Raw genomic sequence first — 16,765 nt, 5'->3', positions numbered from 1 at the left:
TCTAATAGGTCTATTTACCTTATCCTTAAATAACTGCTAAGATTAGTTGTTAAATCAATATTTTGTTTTCATTTTGTGGATACTTAGTGGGATTTAACTAAATTTTATGAATTTCAAAGATATTAAACTTTTTAACAAACAAGCAACTCAAATTCTTATTAAACAACACCCTAAACTCGCTAATTGTCTGGTTTGATGGATTCCAAACGTAAGGAAACAATCTTCTGTCGTATTAGTTATGATATCATAAAAGAAATATCGAACTATTTTATCCATATCATTCTACTTATGTTAATGGTTTTCATTTAGAAATTTTCCCAGGCCTTAGTTTGATTATTATAATAAATTAAATAATAACTGATAGCATACGATCCTTTCCTTTTTAAATCTTTGTATTTTGCTATACTCTTATGACATTTCTTTTTTTTCCTACTAAATAGCCAGGTTTGTATTGATTGATTGTATGATTAACTGTACAGGTAGAAAACAAAAATATCATTATAATCCTTAAATTAACAAAAAGAGTACTGAGTACGTCAAATGAATTAAAAAAATATATTCCATACTTTATTATACAGGTATATCATATATTTTACATTTCATGATTTTCTCAACGTATATAAGTACCCCCTCACCCCCTTGTTATAATTAAAATCAAATTGAAAAAATTAAAATCGTAAACTGATGTCAAAAAAATTTAAAATTCTCGTATAAAATTGACAAGTACTGCAGATAACGACCTTATATTATTGTGAAGTCTTGTCGAAAATTTTCATTCATGTGTCACGTATAAAAAAACTTTTGCAATTTGCAAAGAAGTATTTACATATACACATAAGAAGTGATTATCAGACCGTGGTAAATCGCCTTGTTGTAAAATAATGCACTTAGTGAAGCAATTAAATTTCATTTCACGCACCTCTTTTCTAAGTAAGCAATATTGATATTTGCATCCTGCATATAAAATAAAAGAGTAATTACAGTAATTAGAATAATATAAACGCCCCTTATATCTATCTTAAAAAAAGCGACTAGAATAAATGAGAAAAAAACCAAAGTAGTTTTCTAACGCGACGAAGTCTTGCAATATAATTAAGGTCTTCCGTTTCCAACGGAAGACCTTTCTATTATTGTGCGGGTTAAGATTATTCTTATTTTTCTTTTTTTTTTTTTTCTTCCTAGACGCGAACTTTGAGGCTTCATATCGTGCTCATTTCTGAACGGTTTTTGCTCAAATTTTCAGGGCTAATGGACTTTACAAAACACTATCTTCATCAGTTCATAAAAGTTAGAATTCCCTTTCCGTTAACGAGTTATTCCCCTTTTAAAATTTTTTGGTGCCTTTGGTTTCCAGACAAAGGCTCCGAGACTATGATAGCAGGGAATGGGAATCCAACGAATTTGAATAACAAAGACATTGAAGTTGTATACATCGGTTTTTGTTTTTTGATTACGTTCCTTATTTAGGATAAGGTAGGGGGTTAAAAAACAGGATTCGGAAGAGTGCGAAAATTTAGACATATTTTCCTTTGCATCTTTTAAACAAAAAATAATTTGTTAAAACATGTAGAATAAAAGTTGTGCAGAATATCAAGGGCTCTCATTTGACACCAATAAAAAAGGGCTGGCCCCTTAAATTAAGGACCAATGGCCCCTAAAAGTTTTTGCTTAATTACTCAAAAACGGTTAGGATTTTGATATGGCTGTCGCTAGAAAAGTTGTTTGTTGGGATCTCATAAAGGTCGTTACAATGTTATTTTGTAAGTGATTTGTGTAGTTTGAGTGTAACAAGCTTTACATGTTAACATGTACCTGTTTTCATTTGACAAGTTAACGAAAGTCTTTGCGCGTACAACTGGCATAAAGTTACTGCAGAAAGTATGCTGGTTTATACAAACGGCATTAATTCATAAGAATTTCTTTTTTTTTTAGAATACGTGCTTTTTTTAGGAGTTTAAGTCATTGTTGTTAAGTTTTTATAATGCACAATCCTTAAAAACGGGATTTGGAAAACAAATCATTGTTAACTTTTTCTTTTCTAGTAAACCACAAAATATGGAATTAAAAACATCTATATATGCATTACATTTTAGTTATAAACTCCATGCATTTAAAATCTACCTTGAATCAGAGCTGTGTGTGTGTACCATTACGTAAGCTCTCCCTCGCCAGCGGCCGAGAAAATCGGTCACCATGGTCGCGGCTGGACTACCTAGCGGTCAGCGGTTATCTAATACACGAGAGTTGCGTCTCTCATATATGTGTTTATTTATCCGCAAACTCAAGAATTGTTTTCGTTTTGATAACACATATTTATGGATTAAACGATTGGGTGTCAATTAAGAAATCGTTCAGTTTTAATAATATTTAATAAAAGCAATGGCATTCTCAATCTAAAGCAATAATAGACATAGATCAATTGTGGGTTTTAAGTTTAAAATAAATAACTTCTAGGTCATTATACTGTAATCTTTTCAAAGCTTCCTGGGTTATGAGCTGTGCGGGTCTGTGCGTTGTACCTTTACGTAATCTATCGTTCGCCCACGGCCGAGGATCTCAGCCACGGCTGCACTACATAGCGGTTATTTAATACACAAGATTCGCACACCGAGACGCACACTTCCATGCATATGAACGTGTTTGAGTAAATATAGCCGTAAATACAAGAACTGTTTTAATTTTATGTTATAAAAGTTTGTCCATTTTGTATTTAATTAAATTTGAGTGTAAATGAATATTAATGAACGATATTACTCCAAATCGGAAACATCGTGAGACATAAATTAATGGTTGGTTTGTTTATGTAAAATATTTTATAAACTGTTCAAATAATGTTTTAAATCAACAACAACAACAACCCCCCCCCCCCAAATATTAAACATTTAAATGATGATCATCCATCGCACTTGGCTGAGGAGATCCGGCGCGAGTGGACAAGTGATCCGCGGTCGGTTCGTGATCTTCTACATGATGTACCTTATCACGCGTTCATGTTTCATATTTTGCACGGATTATTATGTTTTCAACTATTATATTGGTTTAAGATGGAAGGATAAATTTATTTTACTTGTACAGTTGATTAAGCATTGATGTATACGAGAGCGTATAAGGTGGTTTAAAAATCAAATCAAATTATAATCAAAGTTCCATGTTACATGTTTGCGGTATGTGCTAGCACGATAAAAGAATGTCCAGAGTTGAGGCATTCGATGAATATTTAAAAGAATATTCACATGAGTTTTAAACAACTTTGGATTAGATTCTATCGGTCACATATTAATCACTTCTGTAGTTTTTCTACATGTATACGTTTCATTGTGGAAGCGAACTCATTGCTGCCCCCCCCCCCTCCCCCCGGCCCGCTGACAGGAGCTCGCGCTGGTATTTTATTTTTTTTTTTTTTTGATTGGCGAAACGATATCAAGATCTGTCGAAAATCATTTTTAGTGGCTTCTTCTTATGTGTAACATTTTGTTTCACTTTCCCACCCGTTTGTTCATTCGGTCAGTCTGTGTTTAAAATTGAATCGCCACGTGCGACCGAGAATCTTGTGTCGCTACAGTTCAGAACATATATAGCCCCGGGTCATCAATTCTTATGTAATTGAGTAACAGTTGGAATGGTGCTTTTACTACATAAAATAATAAATAAAAAAAATCATCCACAAAAAATGTTACCGTAACTCAATAGTCAATACCAAAAATAAAATCCGTATGATTACAAACTGAAATCGGTTTTTCAGTATTAAGCGGGATTTGATTTTTCTTCTAACATTAGCATTTTTATTGGTTTTAGAGGTAACGATGTAAAAATACAAACAGTAAAAAAATCTGATATTATTAACATTCATAATGTTGAAAAATATTTAAAATTAAATTAGTCACATTCGTTAGGAAACAATGTTATACAAACATCCGATAATTTTTTTTCTATGTCGTACCATTCGCGTAAATAAATATGTCCTTTACATACTCATGTACCTCAGAAAAAATTCAAATGATTAAACAAAAAAGAAAGTTGTAATTACTATTTCGGATTTTTTTTCAAAGTAATTTAACATTGTATTGAAAAGAACAAGAAATAAAAATGATTTAAATTTTTGACTCAATCTTCGTATATATTACCGGCGCTCCTTACATGTATAACCGCGTACAGTGTATAGATTATCATGATCTATTTGAATTAAGTACCATACGTAAAGATTCCCATAATAATTAATTGCATGACTGTGTACATTGTAGGCAAATCCCTGTGCGTTAATTACTTTTAAGACCTCTTGTTTTCCGTCAACAGTGGTTTAAATAATTAAAATGATTACTTGTAAAAATATCTATAATCGGGATTCCAAAGAACTTACTTCCCGCAATTCATAGAAATGATCAGTATGTTAATTCTATGTTTACATTTAATTTTGTTCAAATAATTAATAAATTTACTATCATTTAAATTGTGTGCTTCATCAAATGCTGATTCCGAATACCTTGAAGTCATAAATTTTCCATTGGCTATTGACAAAAAAAGAGACGCTTGACCATCCAATGAAAACAAATACACAGAGTTTGATTGACAGGTTCAGCCAGGTGCAGGTCTCACCCGATGTCCGAGGTTATGTGTGCCGCTTGCGCAAAGCCGAATGGTCTCAGTAAGAGTTATCGATGTCAATAAATAAAAAAAAAAATACATGCTTATCAAACCATGCTCGTGTAAGTTAAGGTTGATTACGGCCTGTTCCAACAGAAATCATGTTTTGCTAACCGTATTTAATATTTTTTAATATAGCGAATTTTAATATTGTACAGTCATTTTACCGGTAACGAATCAGCATGCGGTTTCGTCGTGCATGCAACTTTTATTATCGGAATTACAAATGTTTTTATTTTTTGTTTAAATCGCGTTTCTTTGTCCTTCTAAATTGTAGTATAAAACTTCCGAAAATATAAAGGATGAAATACGGAGACAGTAACTTCAACACCCCCTCCATTTTCCATGTTTCGAATTCGTTTCCCAGTATCGAATTAAGCGCCCTTTATCACTTCTGGCCGAATATTTTGAGGCGAATTAATTTCCAAAATATACTAGAGGTACATGTTAATGGACTTATAAATGAAGAAGGAAAACAATTGTGGGAATATGTCATTTAAACAAATAACATGATCGTTATTTTCATCATACCGTTTTCCCGTCAAATTGAAACCGGACTTGAACAGTTTTCATTTGCGTTACTTTATAATATTGAATTTTCATAAAAACACTTTATAATAGTAATTGATGATAAGTAGTTGCCATTTTCCTTTGTTTTTCCCGTATATCTATCAATATATGCAGCCAAATAATACTTCTGTCGCAAAGAACCGAAACTATATAGGAAAAATACACGTGGTTCTATTTGAAGTCGTAATTTCATTCAAAGCTCCATTATAATTTGATATGATGCATTATCTTTTTAAATGAATTATATTTACTAATCATGTACTAAATAGGGATCAATAACAAACTTATTTTCATAGTAAGGCTTAATTGTTTTCACACTTTCGTTTTTTCTGCTTTGAACTTCCGGCAGCTCATATGTGGGTCACATTTTTAATTTGTAAACAATTCGGTAAATAATCGTACAAATGGCAAACAACTTCACGCACTGATAGAATATTTATTTCTGTTTTATAATTACCTACCTAGGATTTTTTAAAACCTCAACTTCGTCTTCAACCAATAATTTTTCTAAAAATTATTCGATATTGGCAAATATTCGTTACCGGTAAAACGACTGTACATGTACCAGTACTGAAACATCGTATAAAAACGTTATATATACATGTACTCTGTAACTAGTCGTCTTTTAATACATATACCTTTCTTTTGTTTGTTAAAAATAAATTAAATTTTGTAAAATGATAAGTATATCATTTCTTCTAGATTTTTTTTCATGAAAATACCTACAAAAGAGTTTTGCCAATCACAAACAGTTTAAAGTACATGTAATGTAAAACACGGGCGCCATTTTGAAACAAATTGTCAGAGAGTTCCGAATAAAATCTGATGAACGTTTCACATGGTTCTCGCACGCTTTGCTCGAAACGATTTACACGCTTTGACCGAAACTCTGCACGCTTTGTCCGAAACGCTAAACGGTTTACACGAAACGCTTCACGATTCACACGAAACGCTAAACGGTTAACACGAAACGTTTCTCGCACGTAAGTCGCACGCTTTTTTGGTGTAGTAGTACGTTTCAGGGTCTGTAAATTTTGTCAGCACGCAACAATTCTAAATTGCACATTGTCTTCATAAATTTAGAAATATTTAAATAAAGAAGTTATCTTAGAGTAAAGGTTACGTGTTTTGTAAACGGGCTCGGTTTAAAAAAAAACCACAATTCCTGACATGACACATGAGTACATACTGTTTATAACAATGCTTGCTATTCTCTGAAAATGTAACTCGCCATTAAATATCTCATTTTTTAAATAATGTTTGTTACGATTACATAAACTGTGTGCGACAAATGGTTTTCCTAAAACATTTTCTTTTTCAAAACACGTTTTATATGCAGGCTTTCAATCACAACACGTTTTTATAACAAAAGCAGAACTGAAAGTTAAGTAATTATAATCGTTTGACACCATATCACATATATTTTTAACTCACAGCAACAACGGAAGACCTACTCGTGGCTTTGCCACGAGCTCTGCTCTAGTTTTCACTATCTTCGTTTCCAAATAAAGATAATCTAAGGGAAAGAAGAAAAACTTTATAACAAAATAAACTTAAAACGATATTTTATGTTGTAACTTGTTTTCTAAATGTGAGTTAACTTTTATTTATGATAACTTTATTTCGGAATAAAACAGTATTCAACTGTGTTATAACAGCTATTTTATGTAACAATTTCAATATGTATTTTTTAAAGTACATATTTACGAAACCAATAACAACCTAGCAAGAACAGAGTTGGCCAACGGTAAGTTTCCGGGAATAAGCTTCATCATGTGACCCCATAGTTTAATGATCAACAAAAAATGCTAAATGACGATGTCACAAAAGTATAAAATCAGCGGCATGAAGAATAAAAAAAGACTCTGCAATAAGCAAAATGAATGTATAAGTTTTCTATCTATATATGTTTATATAAAATGATATTTTCTGTGTCATACACTACCCAAATAGTTGACTTACGTTCCTTCAACGTCTGATTTTTAAACTTTTGCGCCTGCTCTTTGTAAATCAAGAAATGCTTATTTGAATGAACACAAAAATGGGATTTTAAAAAATAGTTCAATACGTGAAATTTTCCATATGCATACAGCCTTTATTCATCCCTGGACCCCAAAAATCAAAAAAGATTTCTAGTACCCCTCTCAAGATAAATATGTTACCACATTAGGTGGATGATTTTCGGTAATCAATGGAAATTGACAACAGCTTCTTTAATTTTTACAATGTAATATCTTCGACAAATATTTAATTGTTTGTACTTGCAAGACAATTAAATAAAGGTTGAAAGATTGAGAGTAAATACATAATTAACGAATCGGTTGGAATTGTAAATCTGGAAATTAATTACAGTCAACATCATTTTTACTTTTATATTTTGATACAGATTTTGAAATACTTTAATCAAGACTGTTTTAAGAAACCGATTTTATTAGACTTATCTGAATTAACAATTAATTTCCAAGCCCGACTATCAATAATTATCATCAAAATATTGTCCGTAAGAATCAACAATAATATGTTTTTTTGTTTTTGTTATTTTGATTTTATAACTTTATTTCATAGTGCATATAACTTTATTTTTACTATTTTGTTTGTCTTCAGCAGAATTTTTTGTTAGGGTTTTGGGAGTTGAAATCCATATACGCCTTTAAGGGGTGGGGTGGGGGTTGAAATCCATATACGCTGTAATTTGACGTAGGTGGGGTGGTTTGAAGTCCGTATACGCCGTAATTAGACTTAACGGAATGAAAACGCTAACTAAATAAATATTAATTAAAACAAATATCTATGCATGAAGGATACATTAAGATTTAAAAAATATTAAACGATAACCACATTTCCCTTGCACTTTGATTCGATTACAAATAATGGGTTTTCAACGAGAGAGCTCATTGGTCGGCTCTCTGATCCTACAACGGATTTCATCGATTATTTCATTCGACAGGTATATAAGTTATACAAGACCCGGCATAAGTTTAGAAAGTCTGCTCTTTGGGTCCGTTCTGGTCTGCTATGCGTCAGCCTGGAGTTTACAATGTACGCGGGTCAGCTCTGGGTCCGCCCTAGAGGACTCGAAGCAGACGCTAACGGACACAGAGAGCATACCTATGGTTTTAATGGGGTTTCTGTTAGGTAGTGTCTAATCCGTAATGACTTTTTTATGAAATACACAGGTATTAAGAAGAACTGTTTACCATGAAAAGAAATTAAAAATTGTACTTACACGTTCCCTTAGTATATGAATGGAGGATACATCATGAGTTTCAAAAATCGCACTTAAAATACGCTTTAATGTGTGAGCGAAGACTCTGAAACAATTCTGTACAAGGCGTCAAGGCAATAAAACTGTGTTGACCTAAAAATAAAATATCTCAGTTTTAAACGTTTTTCTGGTCTTTTCTATAGAGGGTACACCTGTTGGGGCACCAGAAGGGTATCTAAAAATTATGGATTTAATTGATACACGCATGACGAGTTCAATATTCTCGATCCAATAAAGAGTAAATGTACGTATAGGAAAGAGAATAAATTCCACATATCAAAATTTATTTCAAACTAATTATGAGAGTCTATGGAAAACCACACCTGTAATCCACTATCCCAAAAGACCCCTTCATCTAGTGTAAATAAGAAGAAATGCACCCAAATACGGAGACTGTTTTACAATACAATACCAAGAATCCTCTGGTATAGAACACAGGACGAAGATGGTATTTTTATGCTCGGTTTTGATTACAGAGTCGCATATTTGAAAAAAAATAACCTTTAAAAATGACATTGTATATACAAATATAATCCACGACCTGGAAAATTTGACTCTTATGTAATTGTGTAAATAGGATCGTGTGATTATAAATCTGTTTATTAGAAATGAATTCAAAATACGCAGAACAATAGTTTACATTTATTTCAGAATCAATTTTGAATGGTTACAGCCGTAAACAAATGTGATCAAATAAAAAATTGACCTGTTTTTCATTTTGTTTGACTTGTCCCTTCTTTATAAAAATCTGTGAACGGCCCCAAATATTAAACCGTATAACAAATTAATTTGACCCATGTGTTACGTTTGAAAATTAAACTTTGCGTGACACAAAGTATTGTGATATTAACAGACACCACTTGATAAGTGATTAACAGACCAAGGTAGACGCGCTTTAACCTTATTGTCACTTAATAGGCCCACCGTGCAAAATGAGATTTCATTAAATTTCAAGCAAGAATGTTTCTTGAATAATACATAAACCATTCAGGTATTAGATAACTCTTAAATTGAATATTTTAATGACGATTATGTGGAACAACAACGTTAACACCAGGTGAATATTAATTTGTACCAATTGTGATTTACTATGACAGGTGTTTTTTTATACAAACTATCTAAAATCATTAGGTTATATGTTTCTTAATTGTGATTTTATATCTGACAATAACATTGAAATTTCATCTGAAAATTCATAGATTATCATAATATATAAACGTTTGGTATACATTTTTCTCAAATTGTTTAAATCCCATATATATACTTACAGTACAGAAAAGCCTAAAATTAAATGTAACGATTCAAACTACAATGTATTTATAAATTTAACATCATAACATATTAGCAGGCAGCGGTCATACGATACCCCTATACCTAGCGTAAAAGAAAAGCTAGTTTTTTTTTTTTAAATAACATACAAATATGTGGATCTTTTACACGCTCCGATAGAGGGCGCCCTTGATATTTTGGTTCAAAAAGGTTGACAACAGAGTCGCCAGATTAAGAAAAAGCTTATGTTTATATTATTTAAAGTGCGTAAGAAATACATTTGCAAAAATTTTGCTTTTGATACGGCGATCAATAGAAAACTTATTAAATAAGAACTATAAAAACCCGGAAAACAATTACGAGAATTGTTTCTTTAAATGCACCGAAAACAGTTATTCTTAAATTCGTGAAACAACAATCAGAAATCTAATGCCCCCGCAACCCCAATATATCACTACCAGGCGGATGATAACGATAATCCATGTAAATTGACGACAACGGCTCCATCAATTTTACACTATATCACCATCAAGTAATTTGTTTTTTCGTGCAAGAAACCTACATATAATTAGAAAGGTTGAGAGAGGTTTAGAATTAACGAATCGGTTATTGTAAGTCTGATTTACTGAATTTAATTACAGTGATCATTTCTTACTTTGATATCAAGGAATAACATTTTGATATACTTGAATCAAAATCTGGTTAATGAACGCTTAAAAAATATCTGAATTTTCGATAACTACGAACCCGGTTTTCAGTTATGAAAGAATCATCAATTTTGTCGTTTTTTTTTAAATTTCATTAATTAATGAAGTAAGTCTACCATACTTTATTCTGCTATTTCATTTTGTTTTCAGCATTATCTTTGGGGGTTGGAAATGTCTGAGAGCGAATGTCAGACATGTCGGCCCAACGACACCTCGGCCCAACGACACTTCGGCCCCAGGGCACCTCGGCCAAGACGGGTCGGCCCAAAATTTGAGACACGTCGGCTCACGTAAAAGACATCTCGGTTCAAGCAAAATTAAAACAAAAATATTTGATTTAAATGTTTTTATTTTATCAACATATATATTTTATGAAAATATTATATATCAAATACTTGTAAAAGAAATTGAATTAATAAAAAAAAATGAGACCATTAAATTGTAAGCAAACAAGAAAGTAAAATTAAGAAAATGACGACAATTTCGACAATGACGCTAATAGTTAAACAAACAAGAGGATGCAGCACTCTCCTTTGGAGTCGCAAACGCGAGACACGGGTGACAATGAAGATTTAATTACGAACAGTTGATTATAAGACGATAATCACCGAAGTCCATATATATCCTTTGGATGATTACCACCCCATATCAGATTTACAAAGTCGTCAGAGAAACAACACATCATGACATTTCATTTCATTATTACGCAAACATTTTTATTGTGTCCACTTTCTGGTCAATCTTTGTAGATTTAATAAATTCATGAAAATATCTAAATACTTAGTATTGCAATCTTTAAATCCTAGATTTAACACCAATATATATTTCAAGTGTGTCATCAATTCCTGAAATTTCCGATCTACAAAATTCACATATTCTTTTATTATTGTAGTGAAAAAAGTTAATAAGATTTCGACAACCTTAAAGTCATCAAATTTCAATTGGCTGTTGACAAAAAAAATGAGACGCGTGACCATCCAATGAAACAAATACACAGAGTTTGATTGACAGGTTTAGTCATACATGTATGCAAGTGTGACCCGACTATGATGTCCGAAGTTATGCGCGCTTATTGTACATATCGATGTAAATTTAAAAAAAAATAGACATGACCTTTTCACTAAAAATTGATTTAGGTTTGTTTCTATCTAACCTTCCACATAAAAAATATTTTTTTATAGACTTTAAATGAACTTTATTCATTAATGTTGTGTATAACGATATACTAATCATTCAGTATTGATTAAAAAATATCATCTGACAATTTTATCACATTTAGCACCAATTCAATATTTCATGTTGTTGGTCATTATCTTCAAAAGAGAGATAGAAAGAAGAAATCAATGAATAGATAAAGTAATTATCTGCCCCTATTTTTTTTTATATTTATGTTTAGTAGAACCGAAAGTTTCATTGGGCCGAGGTGTCTTTTACATGGGCCGACGTGTCAATTAATTTGGGCCGACCCGTCTGGGCCGAGGTGTCAAACGCCCTTGGCCGAGGTGTCGTTGGGCGGAGATGTCCGTCTACCCTGAGAGCAGGGTATCATAGGAACTTTTTTTAGATTTGAGATTTGTTTCAAATAAAATACTAGAGATGACTATCCTTTCGTTTCTAGAATATTGTCTTTGTAAAAAAAAATTTGATTTTTTTTTATCTGAAACAGAAGAGATTTGTTTTTTGTCTTTTGGAGAAAACAAATTTGAATGTTATACATGTAAGGATTGTATATTACTTCACAGACAAGAAATACACTTGTCATCATCATATACTGCTTAGAACTATTAATCGTATGAATGTGTTGTATATATTTCAAGTTCATTAATGAATAATTTTTTTAAATTAAAATCTAAAAACTGAAAGATAGTTAGGCGATTGATAATTAAGTATTAAGTAAGCATTTTCCTAATACAGACGTGAATGAATATCATGATCAAAGGTTGATAAATCTTGAATATGATTTAAAAAATGTCGTAATCAATGCAGTTAAATAGTTTTTTTCTTTTTCTAATAGATATTGTACTAATTAAGTCCACATAGTAAACCAATATTATTAATTTTTAATGAAATATAACCAAAAGAATTTTGCAGGTATAAACAACAAAATATGAAACAAAGCAAAAGCAAACGTCATCATTTACGAAATTAAAGAAAGAAACGGGTTTTCATTAATATTCTAGTTTGACAGCGCCCGTTGCGGTGAGTTAACAGTCAAACGTTATTGCACTTGTCTTTGAAAACTATATCTATCTATCTATCTATCTATCTATCTATCTATCTATCTATCTATCTATCTATCTATCTATCTATCTATCTATTTATCTATCTATATATAAAGCACAGAGAAATTCACCTTATTGAAGCTTCACCTCCGCCCCGGCCGGGGCTTCAACTCACGACCTCTGGAACCATTCTCCTAGCGGTGAGCGGCCACCGCGCTAACCACTGGGCCATCTAGGCAAGACAAAAATCTTGCTTTCGATGACGAAGGGAAACTAGCGCGCTGGTCACTCACTACACGGTCGTTTGAGATACAGGTGGAATCCAGTTAAACAACAATTGGAGAGGATCGGGACGATAAGCATTGCATAGATATATGCAATTCTGCATCCCTCTAACATTAACAATGTATTGCTTATCTTGTTGAATTTCCTCGTTAATATAAGTAGCAATAATAAAAAACGTTTACAACACTCATGGATGGCTGTGTCTAATTTGACTTTTTGGTGTTGACTTTACGTAAACTATTTCTAAATCGATCAAAACTAAGATTTTGTTAAGCACACAATCCTATGGATTCGCTCGAATTGGTCTCTGGCTTTAAAATAGTTGTAGAATGTAGCAACCGTTGTAACATTCGATGAATATATAAGAAATTGACTGCGTCTTCTGTTTGAAATACAGATGGACAGAATTAGTAATTAAAAATACTTATTTAATAAGAGGGTGCAAACTAGATAATACCATAACAATTGGCAAAATCATATTCCCTAACATACAAAAAGTGATGTTTTGTTTAAATAATACCCTAAAAATGCCAATGTAAAATTTAAATCATAATTATGTAGTCAGAATTCCCTGTTTTCTAATATGTCTATTTACCTTATCCTTAAGTAACTATAAGATTAGTTCTTTAATTTATAGATATGTAGTGTGATTAAACAAAATTTTATGAATTTCAAAGATATTGAACTTTTTAACAAACAAGCAACTCGAACTCTTACTAAACAACACCTTATACTCGCCTTTTGTCTGGTTTGATGGATTCCAAACGTTAGGAAATGATCTTCTGTCACATTATTAATGATATCATAAAAGGAATATCGAACTATTTTTATCCATAACATTCTACTAATGTTAATGGTTTTCATTTAGAAATTGTCCCAAGCCTTAAGTTGATTATTTTGACAAATTAAACAATTACTGATAGCAAACACTCCTTTTCTTTTTATATCTTTGTATTTGTTACACTTTTATGACTTTTCTTTTTTTTTCCTACTAAATAGCCAGGTTTGTTTTGATTGTTTGATAAACTGTACAGTTAGATAACAAAAATATTGGCCAATGGTAAGTTTCCGGGGATAAGCTTCCTCGTGAGGCCCCATATTTTAATGATCAATAAAAATACTAAATGACGATGTCAAAAAACTATAATATCAGCGACATGAAGAATAAAAAATATGCTAACATAAAATGATATTTTTGTGCCATACATTTGAAACCAGAAACTACCCAATGGCAAATAGTTGACTTCGGGTTCCTTCAACGTCTGATTTTAAACATTTGCACTTGCTCTTTGTTAAACGAATAAATGCCTGTTTTAATAAATACAAAAAGGGATTTTTAAAAGTAGTTCAATTCGTGAAATTTTGCACATGCATGCAGCCTCTATTCATCCCTGGACCCCAAAAATCAAAAAGATTTCTAGTACCCCATTCAAAATAGATATGTTACCAACAGGTGGATGATTTCCGGCAATGAATGGAAATTGACAACTAAAGCATCTTTCATTTTTACAATGTATAATCTTCAACAAATATTTAATAGTGTTTACTTGCAAGACAATTGAATAAAGGTAAAAGGACAGATTAAAAGAAAGATTGAGAGTAAATATATAATTAACGAATCGGTTATAATTGTGAGCCTGGAATTTAATTACAGTCATTATCATTTTTACTTAACTTTATATTTTGATACAAACTTTGACATATTTTAATCAAGACAATATCACTAAATGTTTTGAGGAACCAATTTTATTAGACTTATCTGAATTTACAATTAATGTACAAGCCCGACTATCAATAATATTCATCAAAAGATTGTCCGTAAGAATCAGCAATAATATGTTGTTTTTTTTTAAATCTTATAACTTTAAATCGTAGTGCATAAAACTTTATTCTTACTTTTTTGTTTGTATTCAGCAAAATTTTTGTGAGGTTTTCGGGGGTTGACATTCATATACGCCGTTAAAGGTGGGGGTTGAAATCCATACACGCCGTAATTAGGGGTGGGGTTGAAATTTGAAATGCATATACGCCGTAATTAAATATAGGTGGGGTTGTCCATAAACGCCATAATCAGACATAACGGAATGAAAAAGCCAACTAAAAAGATGTTAATAAAACACATATCTATATATGAAGTTTACATTATTCTTTGAAAAATATTAAACGATAACCACATTTCCCTTCTACTTTGATTCCATTACAAATAATGGGTTTTCAACTAGAGAGCTGACATGTCGTCGCCTTGATTCTACAACGCATTTTATCGATTATTTTATTCGACAGATATATAAGTTATACCGGACCCTGCATATGTTTTCAAAGTCCGCTCTGGTCTGCGGGAGCCTGGAGTTTACCCGGGTCAGCTCTGGCGGACACGAAGCAGACCCTAACGGACACAGAAAGCAAATCCATGGTTTTAATGGGGTTTCTGTACGGTAGTATCTAATCCGCACTGACTTTTAATGAAATACACAGCTATTAAGGAGAACCGTTTAATATGAATAGAAATAAAAACTGTACTCACACGTTCGCCTAATAGGAGAATGTAGGATAGTAGGATATGTTTCAAAAATCGCACTTAAAATACTGTTTGAAGTGTGTGCAAAGACTCTGAATTACTGCTGTACAAGGCGTCAAGACAACAAAACTGTTCTCGACCTAAAAATAAAAACATCTCAGTTTTAAACGTTTTTCTGGTCTTTTCTATAGAGGGTACACCTGTTGGGGCACCAGAAGGGTATCTAAAAATTAAGGATTTAATTGATCCACGCATAACGAGTTCAATATTCTCGATCCAATAAAGAGTAAATGTACGTATAGGAAAGAGAATAAATTCCACATATCAAAACTGATTTCAAACTAATTATTAGAGTCTATGGAAAACTACACCTGTAATTCACTATCCCAAAAGACCCCTGCATCTAGCGTAAATAGGAAGAAGAAATGCATCCAAATATGGAGACTGTTTTACAATGCAATACCAAGAATCCACTGGTGTAGAACACAGGACGAAGATGGTATTTTTATGCTCGGTTTTTGATTACAGAGTCGCATATTTTGAAGAAAAAAAAAGTCCTTTAAAAATTACATTGTTGATGCATATATAGTTCTCGACCTGGGAAATTTGACTCTTAATTTCGTAATTTCGTTAATAGGATCGTGTGATCATCTATCTGTTTATTGGAAATGAATTCAAAATACGCAGAACAATAGTTTATATTTAATCAGAATCAATTTTGAATGGTTACAGCCGTAAACAAATATGATCAAAGAGAAAATTGACCTGTTATTCAATTTGTTTGACTTGTCTCTTCTTTATAAAAATCTGTGAACGGCCCCAAATATTAAACGTATAACAGATTAATTTGACCCATGTGTTACGTTTGAAAATTAAACTTTGCGAAACACAAAGTATTGTGATATTAACAGACACCACTTGATAAGTGATTAACAGACCATGGTAGACGAGCTTTAACTTTACTGTAGCTTAATAGGCCCACCGTGCAAAATAAGAAATATTATATTTCATTTCACGCAAGATTGTTTCTTGAATAATACATACACCATTCAGGTATAATATAACTCTTAAATTGAATTTTTTTAATGACGATTATGTGAAACAACAACGTTAACACCAGGTGAATATTAATTTGTATCAACTGTGATATACTATGACAGGTGTTTTTTATACAAACTATCTAAAAACAATTATCAGTTTCTTAATTGTCAATAGCTTTATTTCTGACAATTACATTGAAATTTCATCTGTAAATTCATAGATTATCACGAGATATAAAAGTTTGGTA

The 16,765-nt window shown here is 31.9% G+C and overlaps 1 protein-coding gene across 5 annotated transcripts in view; it reads right to left on the bottom strand.

Moving 5' to 3' along the window:
• LOC128180116 (uncharacterized) overlaps positions 1–16,765 on the bottom strand; it is an 82,298-nt gene that overhangs the window by 38,940 nt on the left and 26,593 nt on the right. For 3 of the 5 annotated variants that reach the window (XM_052847979.1, XM_052847977.1, XM_052847982.1), the window contains exons 3-4: positions 15,484–15,617; positions 8,438–8,569 (exon numbers count right to left, since the gene is read on the bottom strand). The gene's annotated coding sequence lies outside the window, so the exon portion shown is untranslated. Of the gene's footprint in view, positions 1–8,437; positions 8,570–15,257; positions 15,346–15,483; positions 15,618–16,765 lie in introns of all 5 variants that reach the window. The other 2 variants (XM_052847980.1, XM_052847981.1) reach the window with 2 other exon arrangements.

This window comes from Crassostrea angulata, chromosome 4 (assembly GCF_025612915.1).
Source record: "Crassostrea angulata isolate pt1a10 chromosome 4, ASM2561291v2, whole genome shotgun sequence".
NCBI lineage: Eukaryota > Metazoa > Mollusca > Bivalvia > Ostreida > Ostreidae > Magallana > Magallana angulata.
The sequence above is the reverse complement of the archived record's forward strand: the minus strand, read 5'-3'. Positions and strand labels throughout refer to the sequence as shown.